Consider the following 6301-nt stretch of genomic DNA (forward strand, 5'->3'; position numbering starts at 1 on the left):
TCCCGCCGTATTGCAGCAACTCGATGTGGGATGGACTCAACAAGTCGTTGCAAGCCCCTGCAGAAAAACTGGCCCGGTGGCCCGCATCTCGTGGTCGTGCGGTAGCGTTCTCGCTTCCGACGCCCGGGTTCCCGGGTTCGATTCCCGACGAGGTCAGGGATTTTCTCTGCCTCGTGATGGCTGGTTGTTGTGTGCTGTCCTTAGGTTAGTTAGGTTTCAGTAGTTCTAAGTTCTAGGGGACTGATGACCACAGATGTTAAGTCCTATAGTGCACAGAGCCATTTGAACCATTTTTGAAAAACTGGCCCATGCTGCCTCCGTAGCCGTCCGTAACTGCGAAAGTGTTCGTGGTGCAGAATTTTGGGCACGAACCGACATCTCGATTGACGACGTCGTTGAGCGAGTGAGTCAACATTTTGTCAACAGCCCTACGAAACCCAACCGGTGTGCATCTCGCAAACTGTAAATCCCACTGCTTGGCGTGTGTTGAGAAACCGTTTGCATTTGAAACCGTGCAGACTGACGATCGTACAAGCAATAAAAGACACTGATAAAATTGCTTGCAAGAACTTCTGTGCGGGTATGTTAAATCGATTACATGAGGTTGAAAATTTTTGGAGAAAATCATCTTTTCTCACGAGTCGACTTTTTACTTAAGTGGTAAGGTTAACGGCCTTGCCGCAGTGGCAACACCGGTTCCCGTCAGATCACCGAAGTTAAGCGCTGTCGGGCTGGGCTAGCACTTGGATGGGTGACCGTCCGGTCTGCCACGCGCTGTTGGCAAGCGGGGTGCACTCAGCCATTGTGAGGCAAACTGAGGAGTTTCTTGATTGAGAAGTAGCGGCTCCGGTCTCGTAAACTGACATACGGCCGGGAGAGCGGTGTGCTGACCACATGCCCCTCCATCTCCGCATCCAGTGACGCCTGTGGGCTGAGAATGACACGGCGGCCGGTCGGTACCGTTGGGCCTTCGTGGCCTGTTCGGGAGGAGTTTAGTTTTACATTTTTGTCAAGGTTAACACACACAACTGTAGAATTTGGAGCAGTGAAAATCCACATCAAACATTGCCAAATCTAGGTGACAGCACCAAACTGAACGTTTTGTGTCCACTGAGGAAGAACAAAGTGTACGGCACCTTTTTTTTCCTTAAGAGAACAATGGACGGGGTTGTGTACATGGATATGTTACAACCATTTTTGATACCACAGATCGATGAGGATCTACATCTACATTCATACTCCGCAAGCCACTTGACGGTGCGTGGTGGAGGGTACCTTGAGCACCTCTATCTGTTCTCCCTCCTATTCCAGTCTCGTATTGTTCGTGGAAACAAAGATTGTCGGTATGCCTATGTGTGGGCTCTAATCTCTCTGATTTTATCCTCATGGTCTCTTCGCGAGATATACGTAGGAGGGAGCAATATACTGCTTGACTCCTCGGTGAAGGTATATGTTCGAAACTTCAACAAAAGCCCGTACCAAGCTACTGAGCGTCTCTGTTCCAGAGTCTTCCACTGGAGTCTATCTATCAGGATCACCGAGAACTAAATGTTTATTTCATGCAAGATGGTGCACCACCCGACTATCTGGCTTACATCCGGGATTTTCCCAGCGACTGATTTCCAGGTCAATGGATTGGCCGGGATGCGGCAATTGCATGGCCCCCACGTTCCCATTACCTGACACCTCTCGATTTTTTTTTTGATGGGCATTCATCAAGAATATCGAGTTTGTACCTCCTGTGCCGGATATCCTACCCTAACTTAGAGCAAGAATTTACGCCGTCACTGAGCAAGCCACACCTGTAATGCTGCAGCGAGTTTCGGAAGAAACTGACTTCCGATGGGATGTGTACAGAATACCCAATGGAAGCTTTTGTGTTGGCAGAAGAGCCAACACCGTGTTACTAGAGGAGGCCGAAATGCACGCGTTTTAGCTCAAGCAGGCTGGCGTGAGGAGGAAAGAACTATACCGACGTCCGGTCTGGAACATGACAAGGAATTAGAATTCAGAAAGCGGACGTAATTAGTTTGATACTTAACTTTAATCCATTAATGATCAACGTCGCTCATGACTGTTCGTGATTCACAATATTATCTGTTCAGAAGACACAGTAACAATATGGCGCTTTGCTAGGTCGTAGCAAGTGACGCAGCTGAAGGCTATGCTAAACTGTCGTCTCTGCAAATGAGAGCGTATGTAGACAGTGAACCATCGCTAGCAAAGTCGGCTGTACAACTGGGGCGAGTGCTAGGACGTCTCTCTAGACTAGACCTGCCGTGTGGCGGCGCTCGGTCTGCAATCACTGACAGTGGCGACACGCGGGTCCGACGTATACCAGCGGACCGCGGCCGATTTAAAGACTACCACCTAGCAAGTGTGGTGTCTGGCGGTGACACCACAGAACATCTTTAGTTTAATAATAATAATAGTAAAAAGACTGATGTGGTTCCCAACAAAATAACACTAAACCCAGCTCGATATCTTTTCTCAATAAATTTATACGAATTTTTAAAGTTGTGAAGTAGTTTTTGAGACACCCTGTATTCTGCCGGAGCGCCGGTCGCGTGAATAATGTAAGCCTGTTGCGCGGGACCCGGGGTTGCGTGTTTCTGCTAGCCCGGCTGTCCGACCAGCCGACAACGCTTCGCCGTCGCAGCGGAGTTTGAGCGTGCATAATGCAGCGACCGAATTCTGTGCAGCTGCAGAATACGCCGCGATCTCCCTCCAGCTGGAAACAATACGTCCGGACGCTGTTTCCAGGAAAGAGCCGGTATTGTTCCAACTGTCTCGCCCTCGCGAACTTCTCCCACTGGGCAAAGCAGATGTAGGCCAAAGAAAGTGGGAAGGGGCGTAGTTTTGAGCTCATGGACCCTTCGAATCCTGCCACTGACGTCGTAACAAGCTCCAGAAAGCCACACAAGAATTCCGAATTACCTACTAATGCCAGCAGCCGTTTTCAGAGATCCGAAATAACTAGCCGTCACGAAATTAGACACTTCAAGGTAGCCTGTAGACCACGGGCTTCAAATGGTTCAAATGGCCCTGAGGACTATGGGACTTAAACAGCTGAGGTCATCAGTCAGCTAGAAACCTAACTAACCTAAGGACATGACACACATCCATGCCCGAGGCAGGATTCGAACCGGCGACCGCAGCAGCACCGCGGTTCCGGACTGAAGCGCCTAGAACCGCTCTGTCACAGCGGCCGGCAAGCCCACGGACCAGTATTGCACGATCATGTTTCTTTGACAAGGAAATATGATCAATTATTCGTCAAAATGTTTTGACAAAGATCTATGACGTGGCGCCAAAAAGGGGTATTACGCTGCCATCATATTTTTTTCGTCAAAGCTCAAGACGGACAACAACAACTTGTTATTATGCGCTGCAGTTGCTTCTACAATATTTGCATTGTATCTGCTTTTGGAAGAGAATTGGCGAAAAAAAAGAGGAACATACTTGAGCGAACCCGTGAGTTTTATGACGAGATACTAGAAGCATTCGGACAAATTTGGCCGGCCGGGGTGGCCGAGCGGTTCTAGGCGCTACAGTCTGGAACCGCGCGACCGCTACGGTCGCAGGTTCGAATCCTGCCTCGGGCATGGATGTGTGTGATGTCCTTAGGTTAGTTAGGTTTAAGTAGTTCTAAGTTCTAGGAGACTGATGACCTTAGAAGTTAAGTCCCATAGTGCTCAGAGTCATTTGAACCATTTTGACAAATTTGTTACGAGAGCTGCACATGGGGGACTTCAAGTCTTATATAAATTACTTAGGAATGGATGAGAGTGTATTTCAGTATTTCCGCAGTAAAGTGACTTCTTATACACTCCTGGAAATTGAAATAAGAACACCGTGAATTCATTGTCTCAGGAAGGGGAAACTTTATTGACACATTCCTGGGGTCAGATACATCACATGATCACACTGACAGAACCACAGGCACATAGACACAGGCAACAGAGCATGCACAATGTCGGCACTAGTACAGTGTATATCCACCTTTCGCAGCAATGCAGGCTGCTATTCTCCCACGGAGACGATCGTAGAGATGCTGGATGTAGTCCTGTAGAACGGCTTGCCATACCATTTCCACCTGGCGCCTCAGTTGGACCAGCGTTCGTGCTGGACGTGCAGACCGCGTGAGACGACGCTTCATCCAGTCCCAAACATGCTCAATGGGGGACAGATCCGGAGATCTTGCTGGCCAGGGTAGTTGACTTACACCTTCTAGAGCACGTTGGGTGGCACGGGATACATGCGGACGTGCATTGTCCTGTTGGAACAGCAAGTTCCCTTGCCGGTCTAGGAACGGTAGAACGATGGGTTCGATGACGGTTTGGATGTACCGTGCACTATTCAGTGTCCCCTCGACGATCACCAGTGGTGTACGGCCAGTGTAGGAGATCGCTCCCCACACCATGATGCCGGGTGTTGGCCCTGTGTGCCTCGGTCGTATGCAGTCCTGATTGTGGCGCTCACCTGCACGGCGCCAAACACGCATACGACCATCATTGGCACCAAGGCAGAAGCGACTCTCATCGCTGAGGACGACACGTCTCCATTCGTCCCTCCATTCACGCCTGTCGCGACACCACTGGAGGCGGGCTGCACGATGTTGGGGCGTGAGCGGAAGACGGCCTAACGGTGTGCGAGACCGTAGTCCAGCTTCATGGAGACGGTTGCGAATGGTCCTCGCCGATACCCCAGGAGCAACAGTGTCCCTAATTTGCTGGGAAGTGGCGGTGCGGTCCCCTACGGCACTGCGTAGGATCCTACGGTCTTGGCGTGCATCCGTGCGTCGCTGCGGTCCGGTCCCAGGTCGTCGGGCACGTGCACCTTCCGCCGACCACTGGCGACAACATCGATGTACTGTGGAGACCTCACGCCCCACGTGTTGAGCAATTCGGCGATACGTCCACCCGGCCTCCCGCATGCCCACTATACGCCCTCGCTCAAAGTCCGTCAACTGCACATACGGTTCACGTCCACGCTGTCGCGGCATGCTACCAGTGTTAAAGACTGCGATGGAGCTCCGTATGCCACGGCAAACTGGCTGACACTGACGGCGGCGGTGCACAAATGCTGCGCAGGTAGCGCCATTCGACGGCCAACACCGCGGTTCTTGGTGTGTCCGCTGTGCCGTGCGTGTGATCATTGCTTGTACAGCCCTCTCGCAGTGTCCGGAGCAAGTATGGTGGGTCTGACACACCGGTGTCAATGTGTTCTTTTTTCCATTTCCAGGAGTGTATTACAAAACAGAATAATCGCTTGAGAAAATAAATATTTTCAACATTTCGCGGCCATGAAATGCTGTACGTGCAGAAGACAGGCTCAACGTGACACTACGATTTCTTGATATAGGACAGAGCTACTGTAGTAACACTCGAATACCACAGTGCACATTGACCAGAAAGATTCGAGACACGTGTGAAGCGGTTTATAAAGCACTGAAAGGGGAATATGTGACGGTAAATAAATGATTAGTGCACTATATGGGCCATGGCAACGGCCTTGCCGCAGTGGATACACTGGTTCTCGTCAGATCACCGAAGTTAAGCGCTGTCGGGCGTGGCCAGCACTTGTATGGGTGACCATCCAGCTGCCATGCGCTGTTGCCATTTTTCGGGCTGCATTCAGCGTCGTGAGAGCTACTCGACCAAATAGTAGCGGCCCCGGTCAGAGAAAACCATCGTCACGACTGGGAGAGCGTTGTGCTGAATACACGCCCCTCCTATCCGCATCCTCCTCCTCTAAGGATGACACGGCGGTCGGATGGTCCCGATGGGCCACTCGTAGACGGAGTACTACCACAGCTCTTACCAAGTGAAATCCGGACTCCTCTGACGACGCAGCGGTTTCCAGTCGTCTAAGGTGCAACCAGAGTGGCATATACACTCCTGGAAATGGAAAAAAGAACACATTGACACCGGTGTGTCAGACCCACCATACTTGCTCCGGACACTGCGAGAGGGCTGTACAAGCAATGATCACACGCACGGCACAGCGGACACACCAGGAACCGCGGTGTTGGCCGTCGAATGGCGCTAGCTGCGTAGCATTTGCGCACCGCCGCCGTCACTGTCAGCCAGTTTGCCGTGGCATACGGAGCTCCATCGCAGTCTTTAACACTGGTAGCATGCCGCGACAGCGTGGACGTGAACCGTATGTGCAGTTGACGGACTTTGAGCGAGGGCGTATAGTGGGCATGCGGGAGGCCGGGTGGACGTACCGCCGAATTGCTCAACACGTGGGGCGTGAGGTCTCCACAGTACATCGATGTTGTCGACAGTGGTCGGCG

General features: G+C 51.5%; 2 pseudogenes; both read left to right on the plus strand.

The window, feature by feature from the left end:
* Window positions 1-665: 665 nt before the first annotated feature.
* On the plus strand, window positions 666-783 carry LOC124720602 (annotated as a pseudogene).
* A 4721-nt stretch (window positions 784-5504) lies between these two features.
* On the plus strand, window positions 5505-5621 carry LOC124720677 (annotated as a pseudogene).
* The last annotated feature ends 680 nt before the right edge of the window (window positions 5622-6301 follow it).

Source organism: Schistocerca piceifrons, chromosome 11 (assembly GCF_021461385.2).
Source record: "Schistocerca piceifrons isolate TAMUIC-IGC-003096 chromosome 11, iqSchPice1.1, whole genome shotgun sequence".
Taxonomy (NCBI): domain Eukaryota; kingdom Metazoa; phylum Arthropoda; class Insecta; order Orthoptera; family Acrididae; genus Schistocerca; species Schistocerca piceifrons.